Source organism: Arvicanthis niloticus, chromosome 27, assembly GCF_011762505.2.
Source record: "Arvicanthis niloticus isolate mArvNil1 chromosome 27, mArvNil1.pat.X, whole genome shotgun sequence".
In the NCBI taxonomy this organism is placed as follows: domain Eukaryota; kingdom Metazoa; phylum Chordata; class Mammalia; order Rodentia; family Muridae; genus Arvicanthis; species Arvicanthis niloticus.
In genome coordinates, this window is record NC_133435.1 from 24882723 (window position 1) to 24907216 (window position 24494).

Genomic DNA, 24494 nt, shown 5'->3' on the forward strand with positions numbered 1-24494 from the left:
TTCTCATAAAAGTTGAAAAAAGATTTGGGCATTTTCTTACCCTTTAAAAATATTTACAAATGCCAGTGGCTCATGGAAGAGCAGTTATTAAATGGATTTTGTAAACATGAAACAAAGAATAAAGCTTCCATCCAAATGTAATGTAGTACTCTTGTTCTGCACAGTAGGTCTATTGTAATTAACTGATTAGGAATCTGGATAATAAGTCACTAGCAATCATCGATTTTAATTGGATGCAGGAGGCCAGTCCTGGTGAGTGCTGTATAGTGACAAGAAAGGCACTAGGAAGAATTTCCAAGCTGACTAAATATCACATCTGGGTGAAGCATGCCTGCCCCTTTCTTTTCCTTTTATTTAACAAATATTGCATGGGATGAAGGAATGTCAAGGCTAACCTCTCTAATACAGATGCAAAACACATGCTTTTGCACCCGCTCAAAGCAAGATGACAGACACTGGAGGCACTGTTGTGGTTTGGCAGTTAAAATCCTCTATTTTCATTAACTTGTGGTTCAAAGACGCCACCACGTTTAGGAAGGGTGCTGCCTTCTCAGTAAATAGTGTGTTCAAAAGCTGTGTCCTGAAAGCTAAACAGCTGAAAGAAGCATGCGTGTCAAGGTCCAGCTAATTCTGGACACTTAACAGAGAAATCAATAACACTCCAGCCAGAGTGAGCACACACAGGTTCTAAGGAAACCTTTTGTGCACATATTTGCACGAACCATTTGTCCTAGCTTCACCTGTTACTGTTTATGAGAAATTGCACAAGGGGCCCTTGACCTCGAGTCATAAAGACCACGGAAAGTACAACACGTGAGAGAAAGAACGCAAGTGATAGAAGCAAGCACCTCTCCCCAACCTCACAACTAACATGGGACACAGTGGCTTTCCAGCTAGCTGCTAGGGCTTCTTGTTAATTCTTTATCCTCCAAGTTATATGACAGCCAAATTAAAGTCCTCAACTCTCAGTTTCTCCAAATTGTTACCAGAAATTCTAAGGGCCACAACCTAGAGTACCACATGTAACCATAGAAATTAGTGCCCCCTTTCAGGCTTTTTAAGTCTCATGAATAAGAAAATTTAATTTCCATAAAATGAGTTTTCCTAATAGCTCACAATATTTAAAGGATGAAAATTTGTTTGTTCATTTTCTCCTATAGAGATGTATGTGATGGTTATGTACTCATAAAAAAATGTTACATATTTACAACCAATTTCATGTCACCATCAGTAGGTGACTGTACAAATGATCATACAGCCATATAATGAACTGTAATGAAACCATAAAGATGTTTAACTTAGTGTATAGGTACAAATATGGAATATTTTGTCATATGAGAAGCATTATTAATTCTCAAAAATGAACGTATTTGTGTGTGTTTTCTGTACATGCTATAGATGAAGAGTTTGCGTCCCTAAAATTTATATATTGAAGGGCTAAGATGATACTTGGTAGTAAGAGTAGGGTCTTTGGGAGATAATTAGCTAAAGGGAGTGTGGCCCCAGGATAGGATTAGTATCTTTACAAGAAATCCTCCTGTCCTTTGGGGACACAATGGAAGCCAGTCATTTGAGACATTCTCTCCAAGAGCAACCTCACGCTGCCATACTGTTGTCACATTCACATCTTTGAGAACTGTGCCAAATAAAAATTGTTTAGTTTCCCCACTCATGGCATTCTATTAAAGTGATGAAAAGACCAAGAGAAGGAGTTGTCAATAAACAGATAAATTTCAGAAGGCTCTATGTGTGTCTGATAATCATGGCTTTTAGCACATGCAGTCTGTTTCTCAGGAAATAAGAGACTTGATTTTGGGTTCAATTTTGAATTTTATGTCATTTTCCTACAGTGAGATTCAGAAAAATATTCTTTAACAAATTATTAAAACAAAGTAGCACTTATACATCAGCATACAGAGATAATTATGAAGACATACATAAAATTGTCTATGACAACATACATAAAAATATATAAAATTAAAGACTACAGAACAAGACTCTAAGAGGGAACTGACAAGTATGAGTTGTCAATGTCAAATGCTTCATCTTAATTAAACGGAGGGTAGACATCATTAATCTGCAACACTTTGGCGCCTAACGTGGGGCAGCAAGAAAGAGATACCCAGTGAGGGACATTACTGGAAGAAGGATCTGCTGAAAATTCAGAAGTGAAATGAAGGTGATCACCCTGGGAATTTGCCACTTCAAGAAAGATAAGTCATGTTAATGAAAATGGGGCAAGAAATAAGTCAGCCTGAACTCAACTTTTTTGTTTTGTTGTTTGCTGCTCATGTGTGTTAATTGTCTGCTTTTGTTTCATTGTTTGAATGCTGCTTTTCATGTTCAAAATAAAAAGAAACGTTATTTATCTGAAATTAGAATCTAAAATACAACCAAAGATTGATTAAAAATCCACTCATAGAAATTATAGCAGGTCTTCATTACTTTGTAGGTTCTTATCTTTTCCACCCTTTATCCTCCCACCTGCCCTGGGTTTTAACCCCCCAATCACCAGAGAGGAAAGAAAAGAGAATCGAGAGGGAGAGAGATCCCTGAATCTAATTTCTTTCCCGTTTTTTTTTTTGTTTTTGTTTTTTTGGGTTTTTTTTTGTTTGTTTTCTTTTGAGCGGGAATACTAACACACCACAACAATTCTCCATAAACAACCAATAACCACCAACTCCATCTCTCTGAGTGTTAACATTTATATACATTCTAGAAAGTTCCCATAATTCAAAATGTCACACAATCACAAAACTCTCTGCAGCTGGTAAAAAACACACCTCTGCTAGAGCATAAGGAGAATCATAGTCAGCCACTGTGGACAGTCCTGAGCAGCCTCACATCCCCACACCTGGTATTAAAGCAAAAACAAACATAATATTTCCATTGTTTCTAAGGAACCAAAATTCCAGTATTGTCACTACAAAGGACAAATGTTTATTTTGATTTATTGCAATAACTAAGGAGAGGTATTTGGAACAATAAGAACTAAAGGTAAATTTGTCTAGTCTGAAAAAGATCCCCCCCCCCAAAAAAAAAAAATACTGGAACTAAGATCTTCAAAGTTTAGTAATTGATAAAGTGATAAAGTAAGAAAGTGGGGATTATGTGTGCCAAATCCCAGGCACAGGAGAGAGGCTGCCCAGTTTAGGGTGGAGATAATCTGCTAAGACAAATGGGAAATGAAGGTGATGGTGAGATTGAGTTTATGACTTTCCAAAGAACAGACGGGGAGAAGGGAAGCATTGGATGTCAAAAGTGAGGTCGGCTAGTCAGCCGTGAGTGTGATAGTCAGAATGAAGGTAAGAAAACAGGGCCTGATAGAAGACAGCACACATTGTGGGGGCGAGAGTCCACTCTGGAAACAGAGTTAGCCTTGCACAGCTGTGGGAGTGATTATACCATCCGCAGAGGTGGCAGATGTTGGAAAGCAGTGGTGGAAAAGACCAGGAATTTTGCTTTACCAAGACTTGCTGTGTTTTGATACAGAAAAAGGGGGATCTTATTAATCAGATCTCTGAAACCAAGGCAGGGAATATAGTGTTTCTGAAGAACAGTGAGCATATATATTGAGGAAGAGAGCAAAGCAAACTCATGATTGCTACTAAAATGAGAGAGAAATAACATTTAACATTTCTTCCTATTTTTTAATTGAATGAATTAAGTTTAAAATTAATTCATTTCATATTGAAGCCTGAAAACTGTTGCCTGGTGAAGCCAGGCAATGAGCCCAGAATCACACACTGAACCATTACAGAGAAAGCAGCTGTTTCTAGCACAAAAATCTTCAAATGCCATTCAGAATATACTCAAGGAAGGAGAACAGGGATTCTTCCAGCATCCTTCCCATCTGATCTCTCTTCGTAAAATGCTTATGAGAAATGCTTGCTTTCTCTACTGCTGCTACCAACACATCTGAGATCACATGAGGAGTTAGGCCAAGGAAGACGAGCTCCTTGGGACAGTGAAGAATATGCAGTTAGATAAATAAAATTAGCCTTTTTAGTGAGAAAAATCACTAAGGAGAATAATTGAGTCTCAATTCTAAATCTATTTATTCTTTAGTTTTTAATATGAAGTAACCATATTTATTAATTATCATCATTGGGACAGTGGAAATAACTATAAAAATAAATGTAATAGCTCTTCCATAGTAATTTCACTCAGGCCCACAAACAAATGCTCTTGACTCTAAATTATATTGAGTAGTAGTAACAGACCATTCACAGTGCACCGGTCTCATTTGGTTGTATAAAATTAAGAACCATAGTTGGAACATTACTGTATAATCGACTTTCCTCACTGGTCAGCCATATTAGTAATTTCTAGAATGTAATAGATATAATTATATAATTCATAGTTTTTCCAAGTGCAGATATAATTGCTCAACCACTGTCCAATTGTTGGATGTCCAAGATAACTAATTCAAATAATAAAATTACTTAAACTCATGTAATATAACACTAAAATCTATATTGAGAGTGATATTATTATCTAGACTAATTCAGAGACATGGCATATTCTTAATATATTCCTTTAACACTTGCACTAAAATATGCAATATTTTCATCTGGATTTGATTGAGCAAAGTAAATCGATATGTTTTCCCATGGTAAACTACACATGTTGTCATTTCCTATACACAGGGGACATTAATTAATCTTGAGTAACCCTCTGAGACAGAATATAAGCAGTATACAAATGAAAGGGAGAAATAACCATAAAATACACACAGAACAAAAATAGACTGTAGTCAAGGAATTACAGTGAGTATTATAGGTGATATCTAATATCACCACTGGAGTTCAATTTCAGGAATTAAGAAATCCCCAGGACTAACCCTGACACATGATTGTGTGAATTCCTCAGCACACATTGAAGAAAATATATGAAGAGGAGTTGGAGCTACTATTGAGCCAAGTAAACACAGGGAATCTGTTGAGAACTGTTGTGTTTGCATAGACGAACCCGTGTCAGGTCCCGAGAGAGGTCACCTGGACACAGGTGAGCACTGAAGAGAGAAGGGGAAACATCCCGTTAGGAAAGCCAAGGCATCATGGGAACAGCCTGCCACAGGCTCCTGCCCCAGTTTGCATTTCCTGTCAGTCCTGACACACCCATGGAGTTCCCGACAGTGCTGTGGACTTACCACCCACACGGTGCTACAAATCAAGCAGGCTGAGTGGACACAGCTATGAGGCAGTTACCCAACACATGGAACTAGAGGGATCTCACATCTGGTCCACTGGTTTCTCTTCTCTCTCTTTTTTTTTGTTTGTTTGTTGTTCTGTCTTGGTTTTTGGTGTGGTAACAGTCATGACATAAACTTCCCATGCTTCAGTGTAAAGTTGCCCGGTATTAAGAACATTCCATGTCGTTTTCCACCATCGCCATATACCGGCCATCTCCATGATGCTTTCATTGTTCTATACTGGAACTCTATGTCCCACCCCTTTTCCTCACTCATCACAATTCTACCTCATACAAGTAGAATCACACTCTGGCTGTTTCCCACTGTTAATATACGAGGCTAGAAATATGTTTTTTTAAAGTTTCGTTAGCTCACTGTACTAGATGTTTAGGAACACAGTGTGCAACAGTGAGGGATCACATTGTGAGACAGTAAATCAAAACCCAAATTGTCCCTTTTAGACTACCTCGCATGCAGAAGAACTATCTGGGGCCCACAAGAACTACCACTGGCCCTCTACATAGTGATGCCTAGTATTTAAGACTCCTCACTAGAATCTACCTCCGAAAAAGAACTTCTCATGGAATACAAAGCTTCCACCACATAAATGCATCTTTAGTATACAAACTCAAGTCATGTGTTCATAGTGATATCATTGCTGGGCTTCAAATTTAATAGAAACTAAAGGAGAAGAATAAACTTTTCCATCTAGAAATAGGATCATTTTGGTAATCCAGAAGCTATAGATGTCATTGAGCCAGCAACGTTGTGACTGGTAATGCTGTCTTCATAGTCTCCAGTCTTAGACAAGTATTTTAAACATTCCAACTGGTTAGTCCCATTGTTTCTGATTCAGAAAGTCTCTTCTCATCTCTCTTTGAAACAAGACTACTTAATTTGCTTGCAAATTTCAAATCAACCTACCTTCTGTTTTTATAGAAAGATCTATGGCAAGACCTAAAATGGCTAAATTGGATTCAAAGGTTATCACATTGAAAATACCAGAATTAATAAGATGAGCCATAATATTTGAATGTGTCTGGAATTTCATGAGTTGGAACTCTTTGTTCTAAATTGACTCCCTTTAAAAGAACAACACGTAAACTGAACAAGTTTTTGAAAGTCTCTCTCCCTCCCTCCCTCCTCCTCCTCCTCCTCCTCCTCCTCCTCCTCCTCCTCCTCCTCCTCCTCCTCCTCCTCCTCCTCCTTCTTCTTCTTCTTCTTCTTCTTTCTCTCTCTCTCTCTCTCTCTCTCTCTCTCTCTCTCTCTCTCTCTCTCTCTCTCTCTCTCTCTCTCTCTCTCTCTCTCTCTCTCTCTCTCTCTCTCTGAATCAGGCTGGCCCAGACAAGTAGCCAGTGACAGGAGACTAATATCAGTGTTTCTGATCCAGTAGCCTTGATCACAGTTTGCTGTGCAGGTTTGATAACATGTTTCTTTCCTTTCAGCCCCCTAATCTGTCAGTACTAGAGATTGGCTGAGGCAGAGACTCTGAACTCTAAGCACAACAAAATTTCCTACAGCCACCATTTCATCACATTTACTTAGTATATATTAATTGGTTTTTAAATTGTTGTTATAAATAAACAACTTTTTTTGAAATTAGACATGATAGTCAACTTTGTAATTCAAAGTAAATAAAAGGGTCTTATTCTACACTTTAAATGTGGCTTGTCCAGGGAGGTCCGACAGAGTAAGACACTGTGACATTTAGTTGATCTGCTAGGACATGTGTTTTTGGAGGACATGTAGAGGTTGCATGGCATCTATTATTCTTTAAGTCACTATTAGGCTTCTTCTAGTGTCTCTGTTCTTTGCTCTGCGGAACACACCAGCATATGTCTTTCATGTCAGCCTTGTAGCCTCATTTGCATACTTATGACATTTACACAAGCCTGGCTGGTGAGAGCTTCACATGACATGAAATGCTATAGTGCTGGGAATTCTTCTTTAATTTTGACTTTAAACTTGATCTTTTGGTTGCATGACTGACCACTTTATTATTACCTGGATAGGAAAAGGTCCCATCAATGCGGAATGTCCTAGGTCCACAGACCAAACACAAATGCTGCCATTGTGGAGCACAGTATAATTTGTCAAGGGAATGCACAGTCACTGACAGCCATTTCTTTCCAAAGTAAGGGCAGTTTCAGGGGGGAAAAAACACACGTCCATCACTTCCCCTTTTGACTGTACATTCAATTACACCCACTACATTTTGCTGACAATGGCATCTCTCCCCTTTCTTTCTTTGAGGAACATTTAGGGGGTATCATCTGTTTCAGAGACCTTTCATAGCACCCCTTTACCTTTTAATGAATGTAATACAGCAGGTCCTAGATACCTGATCTTTACAGAACAAACAGTCATTTACAACATAGCTAGCGGTACTATCTGTGGATGACCACACTGTTCATTATTGTTTGGAGACTCAAGCTATTTTTTGATAAGTATATTAAATTTTCTACTTTTGTAATCTATGCTTATATTTAACTGTCTATGCCTGCTAGGGAGTAGGCACACTTTATAAATAAATAAAATATGTATATTTTAAGTTTCCTATGCAAATGAAAGGACATGGCTTTGGTTATGGTCCAGCCACCACACCTTCCTGCCTGTTTCTCTACCTCATTCCATAGATGATGTTACATAATCACAAACATAGTGTGCCAGAACCTACTGATGTAGAGCAATCTTTTCTCTTAAACAATTTCAAGCATTTCGCTTAACTTCTTTCAGCCTGATTTATAATAAAAACAAGATTGTTCTAGGTAAATTTGGTCAAACACTGATATTTCTACAGCCACTGGTGAAATAACATTGGACTATTTACAAGCAAATATGAAGCTTAATGCTAAATCTTAGATTTTTTCATTAAAATTTTACATTTGTAACCTCTTTTTTATTTTTATTTTTTGCTTTCCTTTGACAAGTAAGTCTTAGGCCAATCAAAAAATTTCCCAGTCATTACAAATGAAATGTTTTATTCACTCACAGATAGAATTTTAATGTCAGATAGGAAATTTTGGGGATAGCCCAGCTATGCCATCTAACAAGAGATGAATTTCCATATTAAGATCAAAGACACATGAAGGATGAGGCAGCTGATCAACTCTGCCAGCAAATGCTACTTTTCTTCTTCTCTAATTCATATCTGTACCTCTGAAGGAATGAAATTTCAGAATGTGAGCCCAATTTCTTCCTGTCTGTCTGTCTGTCTGTCTGTCTGTCTGTCTACTGTCTGTCTGTCTGAGTTAGGGTTTTATTCCTGTGAAAAGAAGCTATGACCAAGGCAACTCATATAAAGAAAATATTTAATTGGGGCTGGCTTACAGTTTCAGAGGTTTAGTCAACTGTCATCACGTGTAAAGCATGGCAGCATCCAGACAGACATTTTACTGGAGAAGGAGCTGAAAGTTCTACATTTTAATTTGCAGGCAGCAGAATAAGACTGTGTAACACACTGGGCAGAGTCTAAGCATAGGAGATATTAAAGACTGCTCCCACATTGGTACACTTACTCCAAAAAGGCCACACCTACTCCAACAAGGCCACACCCACCTATAGTGCCATTCCTTATAGTCAAGAATCCAAATACTCGAGTCTATGGGGACCATGCCTATTCAAACCCCCACTCTATCTGTTTATCTATCTATCTATCTATCTATCTATCTATCTATCTATCTATCTATCTATCATCTATCTATCTATCTATCCATCCATCCATCATCTATAGTAAGGATTGACCAATGACAAGACCTTCCAGGATGCATATGTACATACTCTACTGCTCAACTCTTTTTATATTTATTTTGAAATAGAGTTCTGCTAAGTCACCTTCTTGCCTTTAAACTTATGGTCTTACTCTCTCAGACTCCCATGTAGCTGAAATTAGAGGCATGTGCCATTATGCCTTTATTTTTTAACCCTTCTGAGAAATGTTAGTACCATGGTTATATGACTACTGTCCTCAAAAGATTTGCCATTTTGAAAATAGCATGGGGTTCTTTGTTAATCAAACAAAGGGTGCTTATAAGATTCACTTCTCATGGTTTAGCTACGAGTGAATATATGTGACGATCCTTCTAGAGAATATATCATTTTTACTACTATCAAATGTATAATTTAAAAATTATCAATGGGCCACATGTTGTGTGGTAGCCTAAAGTAATGAAATTCAATAAGAGCTCGTGACTTTTACAATTCTATATACAACAAATGAGTGCTTGTCATTATTCAACACTAACATATGTCACCCACAGTCATTTCTACCAAGTTACAGTTGCATTATCTGAAAAAAATATGGAGACAAACATAGGACAATAACTAAACATTATAAAATAAGAAGATAATCTATTAACTGTGTATTTATGTTTCACTCAGTAATTTCGGGTACAAGAATAAGTGAGAGACGATAAAGAGACTGCAGCAGTTTGGAATTCATATTAACATGTGAGCAGACTTAGCAGGAGCTATGCCATCACTAAATTACTATCACTTAGGGAGGACAGACTGCACACATCTTGTTTTGAGAAATTCACAATAGTTTTTTATAAAATGGCACACTTTCACACAATTTAAGATTTTAACTATTTTCTTCATTGCTAATTTCAGTTAATAATAAAAGAGTCAGAATAAGAGACTGCAATTAGCTGTATACTATAGAACAGCTGTTTATATCAGGAAGAAAAAGAAAAGTTACAAACAGCCTCTATATCCTCAGCTCACAGGGAGACTTCACTCTGCAGCCCTCAGAGGACCACTGACTGACAGAGACTGAGGAAGCTCTCTTCAGCTTGAGTCTACTTCAATTAAATTCAGGATAAGCAGGAACTAAAAGACCTCAGGCATTAGACACTAAAAAAAATCTATAAGCAGCACTAAAATAATTTCATACTTCATAATTTTAAGTCACAGAACATTATGGTTTACAGATAAATTAGACCACATTATAAAGCTAGACCAAGATACACTGCATATATTAACAAAGGTACAGTTTTTGGATTATACCAATGTATAATATACTTAATTGCTTTTCTTGGACTCCTCTGGGAGGGAGAATAAAAAAGATTTATAATGACCTCCGTGAGCTACATAATAGTACATTTATTTCACTAGGTCCAAAGTGTTCATTTCCGGTTAGACAAAAGATCACATGTTTTACATTTCAGCAAATTCTACTTAATCTGCCAATCACTAAATGAAACTCTTTGTCATTCAAAATATAATGAAACAATTAAGTAAGTTCATGATGCTATCTTCCAAAACCACAATTCAATCTCTAAATGCAATGTGACTTCACTTCTGAGAGTATTTCCACAATCCAATTGTTGCAAATCATAATAAGTGTGCTTTGTCTCATATATATATGTATATATATATATTATATTATATTATATTATATTATATATATAATATATATATATAATATAATATATTGATCTTGAGGTTGAATATAATATAATATAATATAATATATTATATATTATATTATATTATATTCAACCTCAAGATCAATACTCAAGACCAAATTCCTTTACTCAAACTGAAGCTCAGGTAGACTTTTTGAACATTAACAAAATTAGTAAGCATTTATAATTTTAATTGTATCTTCAAGCCATATATGGTGATATAATATTGTCTTAAATTTACCCACAGTAGAACTGACAAGTGAAAGGATTAACCCAAGTGGAAAGTTGGCAACGGCACTTGTTTCAACTGACTCTAACCTGGCCCTGGAGTAGACGTTTGTGACCACTACATCACACTGTTTCAAAGGTTCTCATTTGGTCAATGAAGTTTGTATTCTTGTTTCACACTTACAGGTCTAGACTTTGTTCATTCTGTTTTCTAGATGATTAAAAAATATATAAGTAAAGAGAATATAAATCATGTAGTCTTTGCTAGAGTTTCTCCTGCTATGACAAAACATCATGATCCAAAGCAACTTTAGGAGGAATGGGTTTATTTCAGCTTACAGCCTATCACTGAAGGGAGTCAGGAGCAGGAACTTGGAGTCAGGATCTGAAGCACAGAAGCCATGGAGGAGGCTGCTCTCTGGCTCGCTCCCTATGGTTTGATCATCCTGCTTTCTTATACCATCAGTGGCCACCAGCCTCTGGGTGGCATCACCCACAGTGGGCTGGGACCTTCTATACCAACCATTCACTGAAGAAATGCCACACAGCCTTTAAGCCAATTTGGTTGGGAATTTTCTCAATTAAGTACTAGGACATACGTAAAATAAACTCAGCAGCTAAAACTGATCATTCTCAAGATACATGGTATTTATTTTATACATCAACATAATAGATACTGTGCGACTTGGGTCTGGTAGTGTATATGCCTGCATTACTTGTAGTCTCGTTTTTAACTTTCTATTGATTTTTTTTTCTGAATTTCACATCATGCAACCCTAACCTCACTCATCTCCCCCTACCACAGTACCCACCCTCCACCCCCACAACCTCCCTACCAACAGAGGTTGTAGAAAACAAGCTTTTCCCTGTGGAAACTGTAGTGTGTCACCCTGTGTCCCACAATATATCATTTTGCCCACATTTCTTTGCTCCCAAATGTTTGTTTGCTTGCAGTGACTTACTGGTCTGGTATGGGGCCTCTGGCTTCTGTTACTCTATCAATACTTGAACCTCACAGAGACTTGCCTTGGATATCCTGTTCTTTCCCTGTGTCATGTAGATTCTGCAGTTTTGGAGCTGTAGGACCAGACCCTTCATTTACTCTAGCAGTTCATAGGTGGAGTAGATGTTGGGGTAGGCCAATTAAAAGTCCTCAATCTGGGCCTGAGAGGTATCTGAGCTGGTCAGCCCACTGGTCTCCTTCTCTCAGACCCTCAGGTGTTTCACCAGCACTAAAACCAGTGCCAGCTCTACCCTGCTGCCCAGGTGAGGTGCAGGGCCTGCTCTCCCAAGTGTTACAGCCAGTGAGGGACGTGACCAGTTTTCCCATTTATGATCCCAGGGCCAGCTCTCCTGCCTGCCATAGATGATGAGGAGCGAGGGAGGGGAACAGGGTGTATAACTCTCATCTGTACCATCACCCAGACGACAAGAGACAGAGCTGCCTCTCCCATGCTCATACCCTCAGGACTGGTTCAGAGTCAACCCCCACATCCAGAGTCAGCTCTACTGTGCTACCTAGACAAGGTGGTGCTGGGCCTGCTCTCCTAAGTGCTGCAGAGAGTGAGGGACAGGGTCAGCTCTATGACTTTGATGATCTTGGGGTCTGCTCTTCTGCCTGCCATGGGTAGTAAGGGGGTGAGGGGATTATAATCTCTCCCTTGACCATGTCACTTGGCAGACAAGTAGCAGGGCCAATTCTCACAGGTTTAGCTCAGGGACTTTTTCATGACCCCATGGCCAGGTCTCCCACAGCTGCAGGTGGTGAGGGGCAAGAGGGAGAAGTATATCTCTCCCTGGTCTACCCCACTACACAGGAAATGAGTAGAAATGCCAGGTCTCCAACTATTGTGTCCTGTTGGGGTGGGGGGCTCACTTACAAATCATTCCAGGCTGCTGTCTGAGACCTGCAGCTGGATAGGGACAGAATCAGCACTCCTGCTCTCAGGCCTTCTGGGCCAGCTTTCCCATGATGACCATGTGAGGGGTGGGACCTGTCTAAACAGCTCCAGGGTGGCAGCCGAGCCCAAAGGCCTCTACCTGGCCTTTGGTGGTGACAGACTCCTGTTTCAGCAGGGCTGTGGTCCCAGACGTGTCCCCCAGTGGCAGCCCTGGCCAGACCTAACCTCCCTAACTTCACTACTCACATCCTTCTGTTTCTTTTCCATTTCTCCAGTACTTACTTGGTCTTCCTAGGGCCTGGGGTTTCTGCATGTCTGGGATTATCTCAGGAGTGGTCTTAAAAGTGCTATGCACTGATCATGCATTACAGCACCTGGGAAGGGGTCATCTCAGGCACTATGTGCCTCTCCTTCCCCCGAAGGCCTAGGCAATATCCAAATGGTTGTGGACTCAGGCTTCCTATCCAGGTTCCATGGCGCTCGCAACCTTCAGAGAATGCTAGGATAACTATTCAAATGTTTATAGGTCAGAAAATTGAATTTAGATGTAGCTTCTCTCCTCTGTGCCACCTACTGACACACACGTGACACAGCAGCCACACCTGCCATGCCTCTACAGGTGGGGGGTTTAGTCTTAATTATATGCAAAAACAAACAAACAAAAACAGGAAACTATCACCTTTCACATAGCATCTTGTCAATATAAAATTGTAACACGGTGCTATAATTATACTTTCTCTGGGGAAAAAATTGTTCTGACGAATGGGAAGTTAAAGCAAGCCATAAGGATTGTCAACATTGTCATGAAAATGTTTAGTTTTAACTTTCAAGGCAGCCATCCAGATATTTTAAGGATCAAAATGGAGAAGATGCACAGAGAGAGGACTGGAGAGGCCACTGGTGAATGGACAGCCTCAATTAAAATTGAAGCTCCAGGACTGAAGGGGTCCAAAAGCGAAGGTGAGGTCTGGTACCATGTGACAGGTTCAGAGATCCTGAACGGACCCCAGAAGAGGCAGGCTATTGTTGAAGGTGTAGCCCAGTAGCAGGGCAGACCTCAACGTTTTGGAGAGGCCAGTACCATGGGATGTCTATCAAGGACAGTAGCCTAGGGGACAAAATGTGTGTGCTGCAGCAGGCAGAGCTAGCGAAGTGCTGAGGTCCTTTGGAACCCACAGGGCAGTAAGTGGGTCCAAGATATCAAGCACTGAACTTTTTACACAGTTAGGCTTGGCTCAGCTTTGCTTTGATTTTAACTATGCCCTGATTCCACCCCTATTGAAATAATATGTAACATATTTTTTTATTGGACTTTGGAATTTTAGAGAGGCTTTGCATATTTTAGAGAAACTTCAGATGTTCTAGAGAAACTATACTTTTAAAGTGTATATATTTTTAACAACTGGGAATTTTAAAGTTTGGAATGTTTTTATGTTGTGATATTAATATTAGGTCTTGGTGATAAGCAAAAAGAAATGGTTGTAGAGTGATGGTAGTTTGTTGGTGTTTCACTATGACAAGGAGGCAACTGTGCTGCCTATTTTTCATACCAACTTGACATAAGCTAAAGTTATTTTGAAAGAGAAAATGTCAGCTGATAAAATGTTCCTTCAAGATTGGCCCATGGTCAAGCATGGGGTACATCTTATTGGGTAATGATTGATGTTGGAAGATGCAGCTCACTGTGGGTTGTGCTACCCATGGGCTGGTGGTTCTGGTGCTATAAGAAAGCAGACCAAGGAAGCCATGAAGAGGAAACTGAAAAGCAGCACTTCTCCATGGCCTCTGCATCAGCTCCTGACTCAGTATCCCTGCCCTGCCTGACCTGACTTCTCTCAGTGATGAGCTGTTAGCTGGAAGTGTAAGATGAAAAACATTTAACAAAGATATTGATCAGTTTTAAGAAGAAAACAGAAACACTAAAGGGAATTAAATGATTGTTTAATTGTTTTTCAATAACATTTTATGTCATCATTGTCATTATGTCAAGTAAGTCACTCATGTAATGTGTATTCTTTATAGTGTGTCCTTCAAACAATATAGATTAATAATGTTGCATTATTCATTAAAAAATAAGTTTTTGAACTGTTTTCTTCATTCACAAATGGAATAAATTGATTTTGAAACCCCCATTGCTGGTGTTCTTTAAATCCTCTATAAACTTGTGCTTATCTGAGTATGTATTTTTCTCTTAGTTCTGTTGTACTTACATGTTGAAACACAGCCACAGAAACTTGAAAATTAGTGCCAAAGATTATTTTCACATATGAGAAGGAACAAACGTCCTTATACTCACTTGTGTGTGCTTATTATGCAACATGAATACACCAAAGTCCTCATACTCGTGTGTGTGTGTGGGGGGGGGGTTTACTGTGAAATTCACACATCAATGTTCTTGATGTTGATTTCTTTCAGGGTTAGACTCACACTGTTTTCTAACATCTTTTTCTTACTAACAATAAGTCCTTCCCATGGGTCTTTAATTTCGAGGGTGTCTGGTTACTTGCTGGTAGTGTGCAAAGTTTCATAAACAGCAGGTAGCGACAGCCTAGCATATAATAGTTGTTAAGAACAATAAATAAATAAATAAATAAATAAATAAATAAATAAATAAATGGAGAAATGAATGAATTTTACTAATAAAGAATAGTTAGACTTTAGAGAAAAACACTTTTTAAACACTATGAATATCAGAAAGTGATTTTTATGACAACATATTTATACCATAATGAAAAAAAAATTACAAAAAATTGGGACTATAGAACCAGGCTCAGGTTCTAGCAAGGGATATTTATTTACAGGGCAATAGCCATACCTCAATACTTCAAGAAAAAATTAAATACATCATGAATAAAAGACATAATCTTGAATTCTGAAACTACTAGAATTATAATAGAGGAATAAAAGAAAAGATGCTTGCTTGATAGTAAATGATTACAAACTAAGAAATAAGTAGTCAGAAACCATACAATGTGTATTTCTCTTTTATAGTATTTGGTTTAGTGAGTATCAATGTTTTCTTTAATTTTATTTTTCTTTTTTAAATTAACCTTGCTATTTGGCAGTTTCATATGCAAATACTAAATATCTCTCTACACCCTCTCCCTCTTTTTTTCCTCCCTTCAAATCCTATCTCCTTCCTCCCATCACCACCAGCCCCTTCCCCAGAGTTATGACATTAGCTGGTATGGTAAAATTAACTTCATTTATTTGCTTGTTTTTTGTTGTTGTTTGTTTGTTTGTTTCTTTCTGAACAGTGTCTTACTAGCTATGTAGCCCAGGCTGGCCTTGAATTAACAGTTTTCCTAATGTGGCTGGGATAACTGGCATGCATGAACATAAAAGGCTCAGTAAAGTTAATTTGACATTAAAGTTTTTTTTTTTTTCCTTAACATAAGTTTTCTCACATGCTTTACAATCAGAAATTACAAGCCTATTTCCATGAAAGGAATCTTTCCTTTATCTCTCAGCTATCAAGAGGCCTCTTAACTTATCAGAATTTTAGTTATCACTTAGCATGATAGATAAATTTATAATCAAATGATTAAAATATTTCTTTCCTCACTATGATAGCCCTAACAACAAACTGCATGACTAAGCCAATGGACAACATAACCAAGTTTCTACAGCTAACCAGGAATATCTTGATCTTCTCATTGCTCGGTATCACACTTTTGTATGAGGTAATAGTCTCAGACTCACAATCAGATTGCACTATCAATATGCAATCCTTGCATGTAATGAACTGAATCACACTCTGCCTGGTCTCCATTCTTCGCATCTGTCCTCATTCTCTCTCTCTTGCTGAACCCTGACCCTTGTACTGGAGCCGCTTGGGGCAGTGTGGGCTCTAACAATTTAGCCTCCAAGACTTTTGGCAGTGCGGGTTCCAACATTGGCAGAGCGGTCCGCGACACTTTGGTACCCAACGTAGGGCAGCAAGAACTAGAGACCCAGTGAAGGACATGACTGGAAGAAGGATCTGCCTGGAAGAAGGATCTGCCGAAAATTCAGAAGTGAAACGAAGGTGATCACCTCGGGAATCTGCCACTTCGAGAAAGGTAAGTCATGTTAATGAAAATGGGGCAAGAAATAAGTCAGCCTGAACTCAACTCTCTGTTTTTGTTTTGTTGTTTGCTGCTCATGTGTGTTAATTGTCTGCTTTTGTTTCATTGTTTAAATGCTGTCTTTCATATTCAAAATAAAAAGAAATGTATTTATCTGAAATTAGAATCTAAAATACAACCAAAGTTGATGATGATTTGTCAGAGCCAGATTGTGCTGACCTAGAGGAAGAGGCAGCTGAACATTAAGACCCTGAATGGTCCTCTTCCCAAAGACCCCCTCTTTACACGCCTCTGCCTCCAAATGCTCCTGCAATGGAGATGGTGGTTATAGATCCCAGAAAGGAATTACAGGACAAAATTTCTTTTCTTAAACAAATAATAGAGTTAGAAAAAGAGTATCAGGACTTAACTAATCAGCTACAAAAATTAAAGACAAGGAAGATGTCTCGAGAGGTAAACTGTGAAAATCCCCCGGCTCCTTGCATTCCTCAACCAGGAGTCTAAAGGCAGTCCCTGTCACCTAGCTTAAGATTAGCCACAGATCACCCAGAGAAGGGAGATGCTGAGGCTTTCCCTGTATCAGAGACCAAAGACGATCAAGGGGTTGCTTGGAGACATCGCACAGGGGTTAATTTTCAAATTATTAAGGAATTAAAAATGCAGTATCACAATACGGTGCCACTGCTCACTTTACTCTTACAATTTTAGAGTCTGCTGCAGAGGAGTGGCTGACTCCTGGTGATTGGAATACATTAGTGAGAGCAGTTCTTAGCAGTGGTGGTGGTGACTATCTTATTTGGAAATCAGACTATCATGAGAATTGTAAAGAAACAGCTAGAAGAAACATTCAGTCAGGCAATGGTTGGTCCTTTGATGCCTTAGTAGGGGAAGGGCAATTTGCTTCTAGTGATAACCAGATGCAATATGACCAGGCTTATTCACTCAAATTCAAAATGCAGCCGTGAAGGCTCCCCACAATGAACTGTATCAGTTAAGAATAATTTCAGCTCTTAGACATCACATATTAGTAAGCCACTGAGTATTTCCAAGTGTCCCAGTCAGCATTCTTAGGCCACGTCACCTCAACTAGATTGTAGTTTTAGATATTTGCAGTTTATTGACTTTGTTTTCAAGTCCGACATCTGTAACACTTTACCTTTTATCATTTGCTTCTAGTGTAGGGAGCAGAAGTTATCATTCATATATGAACCCACTATGCTCTCCCAACCAAAACTGGTGGTCCATATTGATAAGAAAATTTATAAAGGCTACTGAAATTAATATACTTTAAAATAAAATGATTTTTAAAAAGCTGTCAGTATACATTTTTAATCCACTAAAGGGAATTTTGTCATAGTTAAATTAGACATAATGCTACTCAATATCATCTGGTCTGACTAGCCAGAGAATGGACATTGATTACATTAAGACCGTAAAATACAAAACAAGGCAAACAAGCAAACAAAAGAAGTAAATCTCCTCTGTAGAGTTGAGAGTGCATCGTATAGACTGCCATGTTCCTATGCAGTGATCATCTCATCTTGCTTTCCTGGAATTTCCCTGGCTTCTCTGTCCACTAACAAAACTGAAACGACACAGCATTTGATGACTAGAGGACTTTCATTCTGCTTGAGCCTCTATCTAAAATACTTTGGCTTTTCTCCTCAATATATTTTCTTTAGCACTCCTTACTTACTCAGTAGTATGAAAAAGTCTAACTTTTTATATAATCAAGTTAAATTATCTTCCTCTTTATATGGCTTAGCACTTGAATCATGGGTAAGTCGAAAAATTTAGTGTGCTGCATTATTTTGGTTGTTTTTAATTAATTATAAACAGTTTTATATAAACAATTAAACCTTTCTGAAAAACATCTTACCTTACTCATCCCAGAATTTTAATGTATGAACAGTGTGTGGCCTACATCAGATGTTCAGTTCATGTTGATGATGATCCATCTTTAAACTCAATAAATATTACTCTTCTAACCTCTAACTAGAATAGTTATATTAAAGCCAGAGATGATTTTTTGGTTTAGAAAAAAGTAATGGGAATGAAGACTTAAACACTGTCCTAAAAAAGCCTTAAAACTAAGATACTTATTTTGAATATGGCTTGAGTAAGACAGAAATTTTATCAATTGAGAAATAAATATTTTAACAAAAAAGGCATTTTAAAAAGAATCTTATGTTTAATTCTTCTTTTAAAACATATAACTACTCATTTGATGTGTCTAGTAGCACAAGCCTACACACTGGGGAAAGGTAAGAAGTTAAACATCTATAAACTCACCCTCTTTAAAAGGTCTGTGAAAGTCTATGAAAGGTCACCCTGGTGATTAAAAACTTAATGAGAGAACTATTCATTAGAGGCAGAACCTAGTCCATGCAGTCGCGGACACAGAACCTTCAGTAGGTCAAATACTCAAGGTCTGCCCGGCACTCTGCACACTGCTTTTTTTTTTTTTTTAAACAAACCAACCCTAGAAGTAGAATTGATGACAATATTATGACTATACAGCCTGTATATCAGAATTTGAAACCAAATATATTTCATTCAAAAGTTGGTGCTCTGCTGTCTTCATGAGGGAACAGATTTAAAGAGAGACAGAACCTGGAGACACTGTCAGTTGGTGAAAAGTGTATTAACTTGACCCCACAGAGTTAACTAAAGCAATGAGCACACTGGAGGGAATGAAGTTACTGAACCGCACTCATCAGCATGCTATCACACATTAAACCACTACCCTGACGTAATCATAACATTGTTTAAAGTTACACCAGTGTTGGACAAACAGAAAACCCAAAATAAAACTTTACTAGATTCATTTCAAAACAGTTCTGTGAGCATCTTTAAGTCACTGTGGGGTTTGGTCATGGAGCCTTCAGAGAAATCTTCATTAGCTACTCTAGAAAGCAAAGCATCTCTCTCAGAATCATGTCACTGTCACCCTGACACCACGATGGGCATCTCTTGTCACCATGCTGCTCATTTTGTTATCTCTGGAATCACTCATTGATTAGCTATTCATGAACAACCACACATCATATCATGTTACAAACAAGTGTAGAGACATATTCAATCCTGAAGAACTTGTGTCTGTAAATGTACTTCACGGAGGCCTAGCTACTATGTGTATGTCTAAGTGTTGAATAAAAAGTGTCCACATAAGTGCATCTTTGTCTATAAATGGAATTAATTTAAATGTCAAGCATCCAATCTAAGCATAATAACAATGTCAAACTAATTAGACTGCATGTCACATACATATCTGAAAATTGTTGCCACATACTTACGTCAATTTTTATCTCAATATTTGGCAGTATTGTGCCATTTTACACTTATGTAGCAATGTGTTTTATGGGATCTGAAAAGTAATCATTGAAAATGAATCATTTTCATGATGCAATGAACAATCCAAGAACATGATGACCAAGTCTATCCATGCCAGCTTGGCCCAGAATAATGAATAAAGAGACAGTGCAAATCATCACACTACAGAGTGATGTAACATGTGTCTGAAGAAACAATGCGTGGGTAATGGTATCTCATAACAAACCCAACAGTCATAGCCAACAACAGGTGTCTGGAGCAGATCTTTTAGGTTGTAGTTACTGAATAGATTCTACTTGAGCTAACAGATGAGGGGAAAACATATCAAGTGATGCTTTTATTTAGTCAACATCTTGATAGTACAAGTATCTTACCCTAAAGCCTCATTCCTGCGTGGCAGGGATTTCTGTAATTATCCAGTTCTTCAGTCTGTGCACTTACTCAGGCTGCTTCAATCCTATGGCTTCAAGTTTTCCCGTCTCGGGAACTTTTATTGTACATAAGGAATGACTTTTAAAATAATTGGATGGGCAAGATTCAGTTGATAACTGTTGTGTATGGGTTAGTGGTAATATAAAAGCAATCTAGGTAAACATAAAATATGTTAGGGAAACTGCCTGGCAAAAAAAAAAAAAAAAAAAAAAAAAGACAACAACCTTTCCCAGACTTTACTTTCACAATCAACTTTCTGTTATATCTCCAGAAGAACCCAACTGATATGCTCAATTCCATTATTTTAAAAATATTCAATCAATGGTGAACAATGTAGCTACTTTCCTGTTTTTACTTTTGCCACTTTATTTTCTAATATTCTCATTTATATATTTCATGCAATTTTTTCCTATAAAGGTCTGACAGTAGGAACTGCTATATCAAAAATTGTTGGGGTCCACACTAACCCCACGTTGGGGCGGCCAAAATAAATGTTACAGCCCAGGCAAAATGTTGAGGCCCGGGATGACCCACGTTTGGGCGGCCACTGTATCCCGGCCCAAGCTGCCGCTCCGGTCTGCGGGGTCGGGGTTCAGCATGAGTGAGGGTGAAGGCAGACTCGACGAATGGAGACCAGACAGGGTGTGATTCAATCCCGTTTATTCTTCAGTCTCTTCTTAGTCTAAGTCCTAAATCTTGAGTTCCTAGTCCCTAGTGCCTCCAAGTTCCAAGTTATTTCTTCCAAGTTCCAAGTGCCTAATGTCTAATAACTAACTCCAAGTTGTTCTCCAAGTTGTACTCTCTGAAGTATCTCCTAAAAGTGTCTCCTCTGTCTGCTGTGTCTGATTCTGTCTGGAGCCAAGTGTCTTCTACCTAATGTCTGATGTGTCTGATTCTGATCTGTTCTGTCTCTGCCTTTTATATGTCTTACTTCTAAGCCACGCCTCTAAGTTACACCTTTAATCATGCCCTTAGGTCTTGTCTCTAACTCTGATCTCTATACTTCTAAGTCATACTCTTAAGTTACACACCTTTAATCTCACGCACCTTTAATCTCACACACCTTTAATCTCAAGGTATCTAAACCAAGATTATCAGAGTGTGCTCAGCTGTTGTAGGCTATTGTAATCCAAGTCTCATGTCAGGGTATATGGCTCAAGATGGCTGCAAAGCTGATAGCCGCTTTCTGCTAAAAGTCGGCCCCCAACAAAAAATTACTCACTATTGAGTTTGTATAAAAACTGAAAACTATCCAAACTATGATGTGAGGGTTTGTTTGACATTACAACATCATTGCTAGAACTGTTAACTTATTAAACAAGTAGTATTCAGAATGCTTAACCAGCATATGACATGCAATGCATACAGCTGTAGGCATATTTTACTTCTCCAAAGATGCTCTGTTATCAGTTCATTTTTTTTTTACTATTGCATATAATCATCCAAAGAGATACTTGGATTTCTTATTTGACTCATCTGATGAGATCATGAACACCTCACCCAGTCTGAGATGGTTAAATACATATTCTCAAGCCTCTCAGGAAGACATGCTGTAAGAGAGGATGGGTATGACCTGCGTGTAGGAGTCCTGCCTGCGTGACTTTGGGTCGTGGGAGTGTCGCTTTGCTATATTGACTGCTTTATTGTAAAAATAAAACTGTGACCTGAACATATCAATAGTCCCTTTGGCTTGAGGATATTCAAATACTTATGTTTATATTTTGTTGTATAATATATAAAAATTCAATATAGAGAAATGTATATATATAAACTTTTTGATCATTTCTGTCATTTATTATACTAAGTATTAGTAGCTATAACCTAATAACTCCACCTGACTGTGGGCTGAGTGAGGGCCTGAGGTTCATAAAGAAGAGCTGCTTTGATGCAGTTCTGGCCTCACTGTCTACATATACACAGATCAAACTGTAGTTTGCTTATGAAGACACATAACTGAAAGGTTTATGTAGAAATAAGATACGATATACTTGTAATAATTTTAGATGTAGTGACTTTTTTATATATCTTGAGTGATGTATAATCACTAAATCAATTAAACACAACTTCTTCCCTGGAGATTGGTAGAATGAGGTGATTTGCCATTGGAGATATAATCAGTCCTTTAACAGCTGAAAGAATGTAGCCAAGGATGACCTTCAAAGTATACTTTGAAAGTTGATGGTCCAGAAACTCCTTTTTCTATAATCAAGAATTGTAATGTAGTTTTATAATAATAATAAACATAACTTAATAATACCCATAGTTCTTGTAGCAGTTCCTCAGTGGAACATGAAAGACATAAAGTACTTGTAAGATTCTGTTGCTGAAGTAATGCATGTCTCTAGCCCAGATACTTTTGTTATAAACACATGTATTATAAAAAGTAAACGTATTGGTGTTTACATTTATGTCAGTCTGTTTCCATATGACTGCATGCCTAGCCAGCGACAATTGTTTGTCAAATATACCCTTAGATAGTTACTTGCTGGTTGTATATTCTCCTCTCTGATCATCTGTAGTCTTCTAAGACCAAGGCAGAGTTCACAAAGTCTAGATTAACTAAGTTCTATGTTGCTAAATGTTAGCATCTTCTCTTTCCAGTATTAGTTAAAATATGTTGGCTGCCAAAAGAGCAAGACAGTATTAATGCAATAAAAATACAGTTTATCAAGAAAGAATGCTACTAAAGTTTGCACAAAACTTAATGCACTTTATCACTGATAAAAATCTGTAATATGGTGTGGTATTTAAAATATAATTAGCAGGTAGACATTTATGTATTTTTGTAGTGTACATGTGTATTTGTTGTGTATCTATATGTGTGAAAAGAGGTGTATGTGTGTGGAGGCCAAAGGTCAGTATCAAGTGTCTTCTATTGCTCTACACATTATTTTTTAACTTGCCCTTATTTATTTTGTGATGTGATGGGGAGGGCGGAGCATGCCATGGTTCCATGGATTTCAGAGGGCAACTTGTGAGAGTCAGTTTTGACCTTCAATAGTCAGGGGTCTGGGGGTCGAACTCAGATCATAAGACTTAGCCACAAGCAACTTCATCTGCTGAGTCAGCCCAGCAGAACTCAAGCTGACTTGAGACTGTGCCTCTCATGGAGCCTAGAACTCACAGATTGGCTAAACCGTCTGGCTTACTTGTTTTGAAGACTCCCGTCTCTGTTCCCCACTCTCAGTACTGGCATTACAAACATGTGCCTCTCCACTCAGCTTTTCTGAAGATCTGGGGATCAGAAGTCAGGTTAACACACTTAGACTGCAGGCCCTTTAAGGACTGAGCCACGCCCCCAGCCCTAACAGTGAACTTTTCAATATAACAATGAGTTAAAGGGGAGACTTGGGGCTATAATTAGCCAAGCTGATTTATAACGTTTTGGTACAAATGTATCCAAAGGTGTCTTCCACATGTTGAGATTAAGATCTTATTTTGGCCTTCTGATCAGATACTGTTTCAAAACATTTCAACTTCAAACAGTGTTTTAACAGCACTTGTAAGCAATGTTTTCACAACATTTTAAAAAACTTGAAGCAACTCTTTGAAACTCAAGACTTGTAACCACATTCAGCAGGAAGCACATTACCAGCAGTTGTTAGTATTTAATCTTTAGATAAAGGGGAAGGAGGAAAGTGAAGGGGCGAAAGGGAAATACTACAGAAAATGGAGACAGAACAAAATGTTACCTGAATTACATCAGCAGCGTTGCCTCCCCTGCCTTCAGGAGACAGACAGCCTTCCAGAACATTCCTAACACATGCTGCTTCTCCATCACCTTACTTGGTCATTGTTCTTCTCCATGGCCCACATCAAATCAGAGCCATCTTCCTTAATCACAGTATCTGTGATGTGCACATCAAGGGCTCCTTTGCAACAGAAGTTCTGTAATTTCCAGCCTCTGCTCTGCTACAGGTGTGGGCTGTCT

At 38.2% G+C, this 24494-nt stretch overlaps 1 protein-coding gene and 1 non-coding gene across 3 annotated transcripts in view; both read right to left on the reverse strand.

The window, feature by feature from the left end:
- The window catches only part of Cfap299 (cilia and flagella associated protein 299), a 471810-nt gene that overhangs the window by 236534 nt on the left and 210782 nt on the right, over positions 1-24494 (reverse strand). The gene's annotated exons all lie outside the window — the stretch shown is intronic.
- LOC143439906 (small nucleolar RNA SNORA17) lies at positions 13227-13355 on the reverse strand. The gene has a single exon (XR_013107909.1). It is a non-coding gene; the product is annotated as a small nucleolar RNA SNORA17 (small nucleolar RNA).